Source organism: Leucopleurus acutus, assembly GCF_964270905.1.
Source record: "Leucopleurus acutus genome assembly, chromosome: X".
NCBI classification, from domain to species: Eukaryota; Metazoa; Chordata; class Mammalia; order Artiodactyla; family Delphinidae; genus Leucopleurus; species Leucopleurus acutus.
In genome coordinates this window covers 29,664,265-29,680,703 of record NC_139148.1, presented here as the reverse complement: position 1 = coordinate 29,680,703, position 16,439 = coordinate 29,664,265, and the positions used below count along the sequence as shown (strand labels likewise).

Genomic DNA, 16,439 nt, shown 5'->3' with positions numbered 1-16,439 from the left:
ATTATAACTTCTTGTGTTATTTGTATTTCTCTAGGATATGGTCTATTTCATGTAAATTTTCAAATGTATTGGCATCAAGTTATGCATAAAATATTCTTACTCTCTTATAGGGACAATCTTTAGTGCTTACTTTTTATTATTGTGTGTCTTATATTTATTTTATCAGTCTAGCCATAAGTTTATCAATTTTATTATTTTCAAAGAATCAGTATTTGGCTCTATTAGTTTTTATTTTTCCAATTTTTTTCTTGTAGTAAACTACACAACATAGAATTTACCGTTTAGCCATCTTTAAGTGTACAGTTCAATGATATTAAGTACATTCATAAGTTAATGTTCTACAACCATCACCACTGTCTATCTCCAAAAATCTTTTCATCTTGTAAAACTGAAACTCTGTACCTATTAAACAATAACTCTCCTTTCCCCTCTTCACCAAGTCCCCAGCAACCACCCTGCTACTATCTGTCTCTGTAATTTTGACTACTTCAAGTACCTCATGTAAGTGGATTCATACAGTATTAGCTTTTATGTGACTGGCTTATTTCACTTAGCATAATGTCCTTAAGTTTTGTCCATGTTGTGGCATGTTGAAGAATTTTCTTTCTTTTGAAGGCTAAATAATGCACCATTGTATGTTTATATCACATTTTGCTTATCCATTCATCTGTTGATGGACACTTGTGTTGTTTCCTCATTTTAACTATTGGGAATAATGCTGCTATGGATATGTGTATACAGATATCTCAAGACCCTACTTTCAAGTCTTTTGGGTATATACTTAGAAATGAAATTACTACATCTTATGGTATTCTATTTTTATTTTTTTAAGGAATCACCATACTGTATTCCATAGAAGCTGTACCATTTTACATTCCCACAGATAGTATACAAGTGTTCAAATTACTCCACATTCTCACCAACACTTGTTGTTTTCTGTGTGATTTTGGTTTTGTTTTTGGGGGGATAATAGCCATCCTAGTTGGTATGAGATGGTATCTCATTGTAGTTTTGATTTGCAGTTCCCTAATGATTAGTGATGTTGAGCATCTTTTCATGTGCTTATTGGATATTTGTATATCTCCTTTGTAGAAACGTCTATTCAAGTCCTTTGCCAAAATTTTAATCAGGTTATTTCGGTGTTCTTGTGGTTGTTGAGTTGTGGGAGTTCTTTATATATTCTATATTAATGCGTTGTCAGATATATGATTTGCAAATATTTTCCCATTCTGTAGGTTTCTTTTTTAGTCTATTGATTGCATCCTTTTATGCATAGATGTTTTAAATTTTGATGTAGTACAATTTATCTATTTTTACTTTTGTTGCCTGTGCTTTTCATGTGATGTCCAGGAAATCATTGCCAAATCCAATGTTGTGAAGTTTTCCATTCTGTTTTCTTCTGAGAGTTTTATAGTTTTAGGTCTTACATTTAGATTGTTAACCCATTTTGAGTTAATATATGTACATTCTGTAAGGTATGGGTTCAACTTTATTCTTTTGTATGTGGATATCCAATATTACCAATACTATTTGTTGCAAAGACTGTCTTTTCCGCCATTTTAAGGAAATGACACCCTGATCAAAAAGCATTTGACTATATATGTGAGGGTTTATTTCTGGGCTCGCTATTCTGTTCTATTGGTCTGTACGTCAGTCTTTATGCCAACACTATACTATTGAGATTACTGAAGATTTGTAATAAATTTCAAAATCAGTAGTGTGACACCTCTACTTTGTTCTTCTTTTTCAAGATTATTTTAACTATTCAGGTTTCCTTGAGATTACATGTGGATTTTAGAATGGATTTTTCTTTTGGGCAAAAAAAATTGCAATTTTGATAGGGATTGCATTAAATTTGTAGATTGCTTGATTGGATCTGGGGAATGCTAGGATTGGGCTGCATATAAGTGTATTAATTTTCCACATCTGATGTAACAAATTACTACAAATTTAATAGCCAGAAACATCACACATTTATCACCTCACAGTTTATTTATTTATTTTATTGGAGTATAGTTGCTTTAGAATGTTCTGTTAGTTTCTACTGTACAATAAAGATAATTTTATTAGCCATTGGGAGGATGAATATTTTACATATATGTATATATACATCTATATCTATCTCTATATAAATATCTGTATCTATATATGTTAGGTGAGGTAGTTCTTCATTATTTTGCTCAGTTTTGAAGATATAAAAGGAAATGAAGTTGAGTTATTTGTAGTGAGGTGGATGGACCTAGAGACTGTCATATAGAGTGAAGTAAGTCAGAAAGAGAAAAACAAATACCGTAGGCTAACATGTGTATATGGAATCTAAAAAAAAAAAAAGGTTCTGACGAACCTAGGGGCAGGACAGGAATAAAGATGCAGACGTAGAGAATGGACATGAGGACACTGGGTAGGGGAAGGGTAAGCTGGGACGAAGTGAGAGAGTGGCATGGACATATATACACTACCAAATGTAAAATAGCTAGGTAGTGGGAAGCCGCCACATAGCACAGGGAGGTCAGCTCAGTGCTTTGTGTCCACCTAGAGGGGTGGGATAGGGAGGGTGGGATGGAGACGCAAGAGGGAGGCGATATGGGGATATATGTATATGTATAGCTGATTCACTTTGTTATAAAGCAGAAACTAACACACCATTGTAAAATGATTATACTCCAATAAAGATGTTAAATAAATAAATAAATAAATAAAAAAATAAAAGAATCTGTCTGACAGTGCAGGGGACACGGGTTTGAGCCCTGGTTCGGGAAGATCCCACATGCCTCGGAGCAACTAACCCTGTGCGCCACAACTGTTGAGCTTGTGATCTAGAGTCCACGAGCCACAACTACTGAGGCCATGTGCCACAACCACTGAAGCCTGTGTGTCTAGTGCCTGTGCCCTGCAACAAGAGAAGCCACCGCAATGAGTAGCCCCTGCTCGTCACAACTAGAGAAACCCCGCGCACAGCAACGAAGACCCAATGCAGCCAAAAATAAATAAAATAAATAAATTTAAGATAACCATGATAAATATTGGTAAATCTATGTTTAACATATTAGCAATATAAAAGAAAAATAAACAAATAAAAAGAACCAACTGAAAATATCATATAAAGAAAACATAGTAGGTAGAAAACAATAACCAAATAGTGTGGACAAAGTGAAGTGGAAGATTTGAGTGAAGAATTCTTCCAAGTAGCAAGACATTCTGCAAAAATAACAAGTAAAAAATATAAACAGTAAGTGTATTGGAGTATCAATATCTAGATTTTTATCATCTTAAATACGAACGTAAAAAGAGATGTGTAATTTTTAAAGTAATGGTCAAAATAAAATTCTCAGAAATAAAGATGAAGGAATTCAGGTTGAAAGAACTCATAGATTTTTAAACAGGAGAGATCATCTCATACCTTTTTTAGATATTGATAAAATTTAAAATTATTAAAGTTTTAAAACTTCCAGACAGGAAGATAGATCGCCTACAGCACACAACATAAGAATCAGAATTTCCACACAATGTGAGATGCTAGCATACTAAACGAAGGGAAAGAATTTTAAATTTTAAACTAAAATTTCATATCCAGCAAAAGTTTCCTTCAAATGTGAAGGTCAAGTATGAGAGTTACCTCAGAAAATTTGCCACATGAAGATTCTTGTTGAATATTCTTGTCTCCTTTGTCATAGATTAACTGGCCATAAGTACATGGGTTTATTTCTGGGATTTCTATCGTGTTCCATTGATCTATATGTCTTTGTGCCAATACTGTACTGTTTTGATTACTGTAGCTTTGTAGTGTAGTCTGAAGTCAGGGAGTGTGATTCCTCCAGCTCCATTCTTCTATCTCAAGATTGTTTTGGCTATTTGGGGTCTTTTGTGTTTCCATACAAATTTAAAAGTATTTTGCTCCAGTTCTGTGAAAAATGTCATTGGTAATTTGATAGGGATTGCATTGAATCTGTAGGTTGCCTTGAGTAGTATTGGCATTTTAACCATATTGATTCTTCCAATCCGGGAACACAGTGTATCTTTTCATCTGTTTCTTTTATCTTCATTATCTTTTATGAGCATCTGATAGTGCCTCCTTAGGTGGGTTTATCCTACATATTTTATTCTTTTTGATATGATGGTAAGTGGGATTGCTTCCTTAATTTCTCTTTCTGATATTTTGTTATTAGTGTATAGGAATGCAAGAGATTTCTGTGTATTAATTTTGCATACAGCAACTTTACCGAATTCATTGATGAGTTCTAATAGTTTCCTGGTAGCGTCTTCAGGATTTTCATGTCATCTGCAAACAGTGACAGCTTTACTTCTTCTTTTCCAATTTGGATTCCTTTTATTTCCTTTTCTTCTCTGTGGCTAAAACTTCCAAAATTATATTGAATAAGAGTGGTGAGAGTGGGCAACCTTGTCTTGTTCCTGATCTTAGTGGAAATGCTTTCAGTTTTTCACCATTGAGGATGATGTTGGCTGTGGGTTTGTCATATATGGCCTTTATTATGTTGAGGAAAGGTCCCTCTATGCCTACTTTCTGCAGGGTTTTTATCATAAATGGGTGTTGAATTATGTCAAAAGCTTTCTCTGCATCTATTGAGATGATCATACGGTTTTTCTCCTTCAATTTATTAATATGGTTTATCACATTGATTGATTTGCGTATATTGCAGAATCCTTGCATTCCTTGAATAAGCCCCCTTGATCATGGTGTGTGATCCTTTTAATGTGCTGTTGGATTCTGTTTGCTAGTATTTTGTTGAGGATTTTTGCATCTAGGTTCATCAGTGATATTGGCCTGTAGTTTTCTTTCTTTGTGACATCCTTGTCTGGTTTTGGTATCAAGGTGATGGTGGCCTCGTAAAATGATTTTGGGAGTGTTCCTCCCTCTGCAGTATTTTGAAAGAGTTTGAGAAGGATAGGTGTTAGCTCTTCTCTAAATGTTTGATAGAATTCCCCTGTGAAGCCATCTGGTCCTGGGCTTTTGTTTGTTGGAAGATTTTTAATCGTAGTTTCAATTTCACTGCTTGTGATTGGTTTGTTCATATTTTCTATTTCTTCCTGATTCAGTCTTGGCAGGTTGTGCATTTCTAAGAATTTGTCCATTTCTTCCAGATTGTCCATTTTATTGGCATAGAGTTGCTTGTAGTAATCTCTCATGATCTTTTGTATTTCTGCAGTGTCAGTTGTTACTTCTGCTTTTTCATTTCTAATTCTGTTGATTTGAGTCTTCTCCCTTTTTTTCTTGATGAGTCCGGCTAATGGTTTATCAATTTTGTTTATTTTCTCAAAGAACCAGCTTTTAGTTTTATTGATCATTGCTATCGTTTCCTTCATTTCTTTTTCATTTATTTCTGATCTGATTTTTATGATTTCTTTCCTTCTGATAACTTTGCGGTTTCTTTTTCTTCTTTTTGTAATTGCTTTAGGTGCAAGGTTAGGTTGTTTATTTGAGTTGTTTCTTGTTTCTTAAGGTGGGCTTGTATTGCTATAAACTTCCCTCTTAGAACTGCTTTTGCTCCATCCCATAGGTATTGGGTTGTCGTGTCTCCATTGTCATTTGATTCTAGGTATTTTTTTATTTCCTCTTTGATTTCTTCAGTGATCACTTTGTTATTAAGTAGTGTATTGTTTAGCCTCCATGTGTTTGTATTTTTTACAGATCTTTTCCTGTAATTGATATCTAGTCTCATGGCGTTGTGGTCGGAAAAGATACTTGATACAATTTCAATTTTCTTAAATTTACCAAGGCTTGGTTTGTGACCCAAGATATGATCTATCCTGGAGAATGTTCCATGAGCACTTGAGAAAAATGTGTATTCTGTTGTTTTTGGATGGAGTGTCCTATTAATATCAATGAAGTCCATCTTGTTTAATGTATCATTTAAAGCTTGTGTTTCCTTATTTATTTTCATTTTGGATGATCTGTCCGTGGGTGAAAGTGGGGTGTTAAAGTCCCCTACTATGAATGTGTTACTGTCAATTTCCCCTTTTAAGGCTGTTAGTGTTTGCCTTATGTATTGAGGTGCTCCTATGTTGGGTGCATAAATATTTACAATTGTTATATCTTCTTCTTGGATAGATCCCTTGATCATTATGTAGTGTCCTTCTTTGTCTCTTCTAATAGTCTTTATTTTAAAGTCTGTTTTGTCTGATATGATTATTGCTGCTTCAGCTTTCTTTTGATTTCTATTTGCATGAAATATCTTTCTCACTCTCAGTCTGTATGTGTCTCTAGGTCTGAAGTGGGTCTCTTGTAGACAGCATATATATGAGTCTTGTTTTTGTATCCATTCAGCCAATCTGTGTCTTTTGGTGGGAGCATTTAGTCCATTTACATTTAAGGTAATTATCGATATGTACGTTCCTATTCCCATTTTCTAAATTGTTTTGGGCTCGTTATTATAGGTTTTTTCCTTCTCTTGTGTTTCTTGCCTAGAGAAGTTCCTTTAGCATTTGTTGTAAAGCTGGTTTGGTGGTGCTGAACTCTCTCAGCTTTTGCTTGTCTGTAAAGGTTTTAATTTCTCCATCAAATCTGAATGAGATCCTTGCTGGGTAGAGTAATCTTGGTTGCAGGTTTTTCTCCTTCATCACTTTCAGTATGTCCTGCCACTCCCTTCTGGCTTGTAGGGTTTCTGCTGAGAGATCAGCTGTTAACCTTATGGGGATTCCCTTATGTGTTATTTGTTGTTTTTCCCTTGCTGCTTTTAATATGCTTTCTTTGTATTTAATTTTTGACAGTTTGATTAATATGTGTCTTGGCGTATTTCTCCTTGGATTTATCCTGTATGGGACTCTCTGTGCTTCCTGGACTTGATTAACTATTTACTTTCCCATATTAGGGAAGTTTTCAACTATAATCTCTTCCAATATTTTCTCTGTCCCTTTCTTTTTCTCTTCTTCTTCTGGGCCCCGTATAATTTGAATGCTGGTGCATTTAATGTTGTCTGAGAGGTCTCTGAGACTGTCCTCAGTTCTTTTCATTCTTTTTTCTTTATTCTGCTCTGTAGTAGTTATTTCCACTATTTTATCTTCCAGATCACTTATCCGTTCTTCTGCCTCAGTTATTCTGCTATTGATCCCATCTAGAGTCCTTTTCATTTCATTTATTGTGTTGTTCATCATTGTTTGTTTCATCTTTAGTTCTTCTAGGTCCTTGTTAAATGTTTCTTGCATTTTGTCCATTCTGTTTCCAAGATTTTGGATCATCTTTACTATCATTATTCTGAATTCTTTTTCAGGTAGACTGCCTATTTCCTCTTCATTTGTTAGGTCTGGTGGGTTTTTATCTTGCTCCTTCATGTGCCGTGTGTTTTTCTGTCTTCTCATTTTGCTTATCTTACTGTGTTTGGGGTCTCCTTTTTGCAGGCTGCAGGTTCGTAGTTCCCGTTGTTTTTGGTGTCTGTCCCCAGTGGCTAAGGTTGTTTCAGTGGGTTGTGTAGGCTTCCTGGTGGAGGGGACTAGTGCCTGTGTTCTGGTGGATGAGGCTGGATCTTGTCTCTCTAGTGGGCAGGTCCACGTCTGGTGGTGTGTTTTGGGGTGTCTGTGGACTTATTATGATTTTAGGCAGCCTCTCTGCTAATGGGTGTGGTTGTGTTCCTGTTTTGCTAGTTGTTTGGCATAGGTTGTCCAGCACTGTAGCTTGCTGGTCATTGAGTGAAGCTGGGTGCTGGTGGTGAGATGGAAATCTCTGGGAGATTTTCGCCATTTGATATTATGTGGAGCCTGGAGGTCTCTTGTTGATCAGTGTCCTGAAGTTGGCTCTCCCACCTCAGAGGCACAGCACTGACTCCTGGCTTCAGCACCAAGAGCCTTTCATCCACATGGCTCAGAAATAGGGAGAAAAAGTAGAGAGAAAGAATTAGTAGAAGTAGGAAGAAAGAAAGAAAGAAAGAAAGAAAGAAGGAAAGAAGGAAAGGAGGAAAGGAAGGAAGGAAGGAAGGAAGGAAGGAAGAAAGAAAGAAAGAAGGGAAGAAGGAAAGAAAGGAGGGAGGGAGGGAGGAAGGAGGAAAGGAGGGAAGGAAGGAAGGAAGAAAGAAGATACAGTATAATAAAATAACACATAATAAAGTTATTAAATTAAAAAATAATTATTTAGAAAAAAAAGGGACGGATAGAACCTTAGGACAAATGGTGGAAGCAGAGCTATACAGACAAAATCTTACAGAGAAGCATACACATACACACTCACAAAAAGAGGAAAAGGGGAAAAAATCATATATCTTGCTCTCAAAGTCCACCTCCTCAATTTGGGATGATTCGTTGTCTAAAGGAGGGAAAGAAAGAAAGATAGAAAGAAAGAAAGAAAGAAAGAAAGAAAGAAAGAAAGAAAGAAAGAAAGAAAGAAAGAAAGAAAAGTATAATAAAGTTATTAAAATCAGTTATTAAGAAAAAAAATTTAAAAAAAAACGGACGGATAGAACCCTAGGACAGATGGTGGAAGCAAAGCTATACAGACAAAATCTCACACAGAAGCATACACATACACACTCACAAAAAGAGGAAAAGGGGAAAAAATCATAAATATTGCTCTCGAAGTCCACCTCCTCAATTTGGGATGATTCATTGTCTATTCATGTATTCCACAGATGCAGGGTACATCAAGTTGATTGTGGAGCTTTAATCCGCTGCTTCTGAGGCTGCTGGGAGAGATTTCCCTTTCTCTTCTTTGTTCTCACAGCTCCCAGGGGCTCAGCTTTGGATTTGGCCCCGCCTCTGCGTGTAGGTCGCCGGAGGGCGTCTGTTCTTTGCTCAGACAGGATGGGGTTAAAGGAGCCGCTGATTCGGGGGCTCTGGCTCACTCAGGCCGGGGTAAGGGAGGGGCACGGAGTGCGGGGCGAGCCTGCGGCGGCAGAGGCCAGCGTGACGTTGCACCAGCCTGAGGCCCGCTATGCGTTCTCCCGGGGAAGTTGTCCCTGGATCCCGGGACCCTGGCAGTGGCGGGTTGCACGGGCTACCCGGAAGAGGGGTGTTGACAGTGACCTGTGCTCGCACACAGGCCCCTTGGTGGTGGCAGCAGCAGCCTTAGCGTCTCCCGCCCGTCTCTGGGGTCTGTGCTTTTAGCTGCGGCTCGCGCCCGCCTCTGGGATCCGCGCTTTTACCGCGGCTCGCACCCGTCTCGGATCCGTGCTTTTAGCCGCGGCTCGCGCCATTCTCTGGGGTCCGCACTTTTAGCCGCGGCTCGTGCCCGTCTCTGGAGTTTCTTTAAGCAGCGCTCTTAAACCCTTCTCCTCGTGCACCAGGAAACAAAGAGGGAAGAAAAAGTCTCTTGCCTCTTCGGCAGCTCCAGACCTTTTCCCGGACTCCCTCCCGGCTAGTCGTGGTGCACTAACCCCTTCAGGCTGTGTTTGCGCAGCCAACCCCAGTCCTCTCCCTGCTCTCCGACCAAAGCCCGAGCCTCAGATCGCAGCCCGGTCTGCTCCAGCAGGTGAGCAGACAAGCCTCTCGGGCTGGTGAGTGCTGGTCGGCACCTATCCTCTGTGCGGGAATCTCCCCGCTTTGCCCTCCGCACCCCTGTTGCTGCGCTCTCCTCCGCGGCTCCGAAGCTCCCGCGTCCGCCTCCCGCAGTCTCCGCCCGTGAAGGGGCTTCCTAGTGTGTGGAATCCTTTCCTCCTTAACAGCTCCCTCCCACTGGTGCAGGTCCCGTCCCTATTCTTTTGTCTCTGTTTTTTCTTTTTTTCTTTTGCCCTACCCAGGTACGTGGGGAGTTTCTTGCCTTTTGGGACGTCTGAGGTCTTCTGCCACAATTCAGTAGGTGTTCTGTAGGAGTTGCTCCACGTGTAGATGTATTTCTGGTGTATCTGTGGGGAGGAAGGTGATCTCCGCATCTTACTCTTCCGCCATCTTCCCCTCCACCCGATTAAGAGAAATTTTATATCAGAGGATAAGTTCTAGTTCATGAGTTTCAACATAGTTCTGGAGCATGTTTATCTCACACCATCTAGAAAGGCAATATGTAGTACGTAAGAGCATGAAATTCTGGAACCAGACACCTGGTCTTTCAATCCCAGCACTACCATTTACTAGTTGTGTAATCTTGGGTAAATTCCGTAACCTCTTTGTGCCTCTTTGCTTGTCTGTAAAATTGTGATGATAATAATACCTAACTATAAGATTATTTTGAGAATTAAGTGTAGGGCATTCAGCACGGTGCCCACGAATTCATAAGTATTATATATGTGTTAACCATTATTTTATTATCAAAGCATTTTGCTGAGTTTTCAGTGAAGGATTAATTGACATTTAATACAGGAAGAATATGGGCCCTATAGATAACCTTAACACTTAAAAACTACAATGTAGAAATACTAACCTTCTGAGAGGGAATCTGTCACATCTGTAGTCCCTAAAGCACTATCGGATGATTTCCATTAATATTAATTAGGTCAATAAAAAGTATTAATGTTTAAATACAAGCCATGGTTATCAGAAAAATTTATTAGCCTTAATACTTCACTCCCCATTTGTATAGGATAAATGAGGTAACTCAAAAGAGAGAGATTTTATGTTTTATCATTAGTAAATAGCTAAGCAGTGAAGAACTGAGGAACTCAGCTTTGACCACATCTTGGACTAAGTGAGATTTAAGGATTGTTCGGTATCCAAGGATACCTCTTAATGTAATTTCTATAAATCTGAGAAGAAAAGAGATTGTGATGATCTCATTTGAGAGTAATATGTGGAAGAAGGACCAGAATACATTGGAAATGCTGCCTAATCAAAGCATTGTTTTCATGTATATTTTATAGTTTTTAAGTGATTTTTTTAGCGTAATGTTTTCTAGCTGGAACATTTTATGTCATAATTACTAGTCTCATCAGAGATTTCATTTTTATTTATACAAATATGTGGAATCTATGATTAGATGTGTGCATTTAGGCCAGTTGGACCTCCTTTATTTTACATCAATGTACTTTTGGAATTTGGAATTCTCCTTTTTCAAGTATAATGCATATATATCTGGCACAGCTTCCTGCTTGACTCTATTGTTGTGCCTTATGTAAAATGACATTTGGTTTGCTTCTCATTGATTAGAATCAATAACATAAGTCATAATTATGTCCTGGAATAATATGCATTTCTAGTCTGGCTGCACTGTAGGTTGTGGGATATGGCCTGGGAAGCTAATCATCCTTTATCATTTCTTTCCACTTGGGAAAGGGCACCCAGAACGCTAAACAATCAACTTCGTAACTAAATATATAGGATAAAGTTGTTTACAAATTGGGGTCTCTTGTACTAAGGGGAAATATTGAGACCACTCTTTTTGCAAAACATAAATGGAGAACTAAGGCAAAGATAATTCAATCAGAATTTATGTCATCACCTCAAGATTTCAAGCCAAACCACAAGACTAGTACACTGTAATGTGTATATGTGTTGTGATGTCAATGTCCAATTCAAGTTAACTCTACATTTTATTGATCTGATGAGCACATTTGTTTGCTAAAGCCAAAAGACAATGCAGGTTCCCTGTCAGACTGTTATGATTGAGAGACCCCCTAAATTGTTTGGACTTATTGGCTTAATTATTCCACATTTGGGAATCCATGGAAGGGTCTCTGTTCTGGAACACTGATGCATGTGAGACTGTTGTGACTCTTCTCTCCTTTGCAAAATATTCTACTGCCTTGGCTTCTGTATTAGTCAAGATAAGCTAGGTTATGTTAGAGTGTCAAATTAATCCTGAAATCTCAGTGTTTTACCACAACAAAGGTTTATTTCTCAACCACACTACATGTTCAATGGGTATGGGGGAGGGAGGGGCATTTGGGGGTTTTCTCTGGGGCTTACCTATTCACTGAGGCAGGGGAGAGTGGACAGAGAGTCTCTAAAGGGCTCTTCTCTGATTCAGCCAAATCCATCACTTCTTCTCCCATTTCATTGGCTGAAACCAGTCATAAATCCTCGGTTAGCCTCAAGGAGTCTGAAAAATGGAGCTTTCCATGTGCCTGAGAAGAAGGAATATAGAATTGGGTTTGGCGAGCACAGCACTGTCTGCTACAGTTTTTAAGACACTGCCCTGTCCTGGTTCTTCTACCACTCAATCTGTTTTTTCTCTGCCTCCTCAATGGACTTCTTTTCCGTCACCCCTTGGGGAACTGGTGCTCCCCAAGTTACCATATCCGGTCCACTATTTTTTTTCTCCCCACAACTATCCCCAGGTACCTTCATCCACTCCTCCAGTTCTAACTGCAAACTATCTGCTGCTAACTTCCAGATCTATTATCCCAAGCCCTGACCTACCCACAAATCTTTAAACATAAATCCAACGATGACTGATTCAAGGATATCTCAAACTCAATGTGAAAAAATATAAACACATTATTTTTTTTCCAAACCTCATTCGTCCTCTTCCTGTATTCTTTGTCCCAGTTAGTGGCAGCATCGTATTTCCAAGTCTAGATTCCTCCCTATCATTCCCAGCTCTTAATTTTGTACGCCATCTTAGCTAGGCTGTGCTGCACAGTTGTTTAGTCAATTATCAGTCTAGATGTCCACTGTGAAGGTATTTTTTAGATGCGATTAATAGGTACATCTGTAGGCTTTGAGTAAAGCAGATTGCCACCCATAGTGTGACTGGGCCTCGTGCAATCAGTTGAGGGCCCCAAGAACAAGGACTGAGGTTTCCTGAAGGAATTCAGCCTCAAGACTGCAACACAGGGACTTCCCTGGTGGTCCAGTGGCTAAAACTCCGTGCTCCCAATTCCGGGGGCCCCGGTTCGATCCCTGGTCAGGGAACTAGATCCCACATGCATGCTGCAACTAAGAGTTCCCATGCCGCGACTAAAGATCCCGCATGCCACAACGAGGACCCGGCGCAGCCAAAATAAATATATAAATATTAAAAAAAAAAAGGACTGCAACACAGAAACCCTGCCTGAGTTTCCAGTATGCCTGCCCTGCTATACAGACCTTGGACTCAAGACTGTAACATCTGAGTTTCTAACCTACTGGCTTGCTCTATGAATTTCAGCGCCCTGACTTCCCCCAGCTAGGGCCTCGGGGAGGTGAGGGCTTGGTTCGGAGGCTGGAGGACACGGGACCATAGAGGGAGGGGTCCCGGGCTCTGATAGTCGGCACTAGCAGGATGCAGGGACCGCTGACCCCTGACCAGTGGGCGTACCCGCAGAGTCCCGCCCCTGCCGTCAGCCCTCGGAGACCCCACGCCGCGCCGGATGCGGCTCCCCCCGACTTCCGCTTCGGAAGCGAGGAGCCCGACCGGGAGCCGCGGCGTTTGTTCGTCCGAGCGTGGGTTTTCGGGACTGGTCCGGAGCCACGGTGAGGACCTGAGTGTAGCCTGAAGGGACCTTCCCTCCCCCCTCCCCGCATAACAAAGGTGACCCACCTGCATCCCACCCCTGCCATCTTGTTCTTGGAGGCCCCAGCAGAGCTATCGGGCTGAATTCGGCCTAGGATGTCTCAGGCAGAAGGCCTTGGTCTGTGAGAGTAGCGCTGATTCTACAAATGGAGAAGGTCTAAGTCCTAGATGAGGGCCCTGAGTGCTAGTGAGCAGACCTCGACCCCCAAAGCGGGCCACAGTGAGCAGCGCCCCTGCTCTCAGCTCTAGGAGGCCCTAGCAAGGTAAACAGATGTTGAGTGACCTAAATTCCCCTCTAGTGACGAAGGGAAATGAGGGCTACCTCGTGGCTCCCAAACTCAGGAGAGGAGGCTCCGGGCGGAGCTGGCAGGCCGTGGTACCCCCTCATCTCCTCTGGAGATGGTCTCAGGGAGATGAGAGCCTTGGTCTAATGGAATAAGCCCAATTCCGCAAAGGGACCTAGTCCTCAACAGCATTCATGGTTGTGACACCGAGTGAGGATGGGGGCCCCTCCCACAAGAAACGGGGCAGCATAAAGCACCAGCCCTGTTTTCAGGCTTGGGAGAATTGGGTATTTTGACATGAGTTGCATTCACTTATTCCCAGGACATCTCAGGGAGGTGAGAGACCAGGTCAAAGGGGGCAGCCTCGGGTTGGCAAGGGAGGATTTCAGGTTATGCCAGGTGTCATGGTGAGAACCTTGAGGACTGTGGGGATGTCCCACATGAAAGCATTCAGGCCACAAAGAATCCTCACTATTAGCATCCCTGGGAGACCTCAAGCATAGATGTCAGGCAGAAATGCCCATCAGTTCCCACTACAGGCTAACAGGGAAATAAGGGTCTTGGTCTGAGGAGAGTGGTCCCATGTCAGCAGAGGGAGAAATCTTAGACCCTATTAGGAGGCACATTTAGACCTTGAATTGGGATCTTGTGTGGGACCACAAGGACTTCAGCCTGCCTGCAACAGCTTTCATTCCTGGGAGACCACGTTTAGTTAGATACGGTCATCTTCACTTCCTCCTATTGGGACACAGGGGGGTTTGGCTCTTACTATCATACAGGCATCAATTCAGGCAAAAGTTGAGCTTCTCTACCAGGAGCCCAATTGAGAAACCTGAGTTAGGACTCAAAGTGTCCAGCCCAACCCTTGGATTTCAGCCCAAGAAATCTCTGGGAAGGACTGTCAGGTAGAGCGTCTGCTTCACTTCTTTATATCACGTCTAAGAGAGGTGAGGTCCTTAGTCTGAAGGTGCATCCACCAGTCAGCAAATGGAGAGTAGTGGTTCCAAGCCTTTTAAGGAGCCAAGGTGAGGACCTCGAATGATGATTGCAACGAACTCAGGATAGAAAGGACCCTACTGAGCTCGCAGCTCTGGTGTCCCCTGGCAGGGAGGTGGACTGAGGCACCCCTTCACTTCCTTCTCCTGGATCGCAGGGAGGTTTGAGGTGTCAGCTTAAGAGTAGCAGCGGGGAGGGTGCCCAGGCTCTGCAGAGACCTGACATGATAATATTGAAGATGAACCGAGAGGACCCCACTGCCAGCACCTGTTGTCACCTGAGTAAATCCAAGGCAGGGCTGATAGGATGTAGAGTAAAACTCTAAGGCCTCTGTGGTTCCTCTATGGGATTCTGGGAGGACAGGCTGACCGGGAAAACAGGAACCTTGTGGGTTCCCAGAGCAGTGCCCTCAAGGAAACTTGCAGAGGCAGCCTTTGATAAAGCCAAGGTGGAATCTCCCTACTTTAAGGTGCTCACGTCATCTCATTCTCCAGCCTCCAGGTGTCCAAATCACCTGTCATTGGCCCACACTCCTGTCTGCTGTCCCTGACCACAGCCACCATGCCTCGTGGTCAGAAGAGTAAGCTCCGTGCTCGTGAGGAACGCCGCCGTAACAGAGGTGAGACCCAAGGTCTTAATGCTCAGGCCACCACAGCAGGGGTAGAAGAGACCACTTCCTCACCCATTTCTGTTTCTCAGGGTACTCTCCCGAGCTCCGCTGCTGCTGGCACTCGCCAGGAGCCTCAGGGAGCCCCAGCCACTAGCTCTCGTGATGCAGGGGTTTCATGCCCAGGATATGATGTACGTGCCAAGGGCCAAGTTGAGGAAAGTAAAAATTCCTCCCAGGCCTCAACCTCCAGTGATCCTGGAAAGGATCTTGTAACCAGGAAGGCAGGGATGTTGGTGCAGTTCATGCTGTATAAATATAAGATAAAGGAGCCCATTAAAAAGGGAGAAAAGCTGAAGATTGTCAACAAAAGGTATAGGGAGCACTTCCCCGAGATCCCCAGGAGAGCCTCCGAGTGCATGGAGCTGGTCTTTGGCCTAGAATTGAAGGAAGTCAAGCCCAACAGTCATTCCTATGCCCTTGTCGGCAAGCTAGATCTCACCGATGATGGGCGTCAGAGCAGTGGCGGGCGGTTTCGGAAGAATGGGCCCCTGATGCCTCTCCTCGGTGTGATCTTCTTGCATGGCGACCGCGCCTCTGAGGAGGAGATCTGGGAATCCCTGAATGTTTTGGGTGTTTTTGATGGAAGGAGGCACTTCATCTTGGTGGAGCCCAGGAAGCTTATCACAGAAGATTTGGTGCAGGAAAGGTGCCTGGAGTACCGCCAGGTGCCCAGCAGCGATCCGCCATGCTCTGAGTTCCTGTGGGGCCCGAGAGCCCGCGCTGAAACCAGCAAGATGAAAGTGCTGGAGGTTCTGGATGCGGAACCAGAACCGTATCTCCATGGATCTGGAGATCCACGATACGGTCCCCACTGCCTTCCCACCCCACAATGAAGAGGCTTTGAGAGATGAGGGAGAGAGAGCCCGAGCCAGGGCTGCAGCCAGGGCTGGCACTACTACCACAGCCGTGCGCGTTCCAGGGCCACATCCAGCCTCTCCTCACCCCCTAGTGAGGTCTGAAGCCCACCCATTCTTCACTTTGTGGTTGGAAAAGCCTGTTAACCAGTGTTCCTGATATGCTTAAATAACTTGTTGACTTTTTTCCTGCATTTTTAATTGGTGTTCCTTTCAACAGAAAGTTTATTTAGATTCAGAATATAAGTATATGAATGACATGGATCACACACTTATTGCTGTTTGTCAGATTTAGGAGTAAGAATTCTGTTGTTTGAAATACAAATTGG

At 42.1% G+C, this 16,439-nt stretch overlaps 1 pseudogene across 1 annotated transcript; it reads left to right on the top strand.

Moving 5' to 3' along the window:
* Positions 1–13,075: 13,075 nt before the first annotated feature.
* On the top strand, positions 13,076–16,215 carry LOC309978539 (melanoma-associated antigen B4-like; annotated as a pseudogene). Its single transcript has 2 exons — positions 13,076–13,266; positions 15,081–16,215. The product of its transcript is annotated as a melanoma-associated antigen B4-like (transcript).
* The last annotated feature ends 224 nt before the right edge of the window (positions 16,216–16,439 follow it).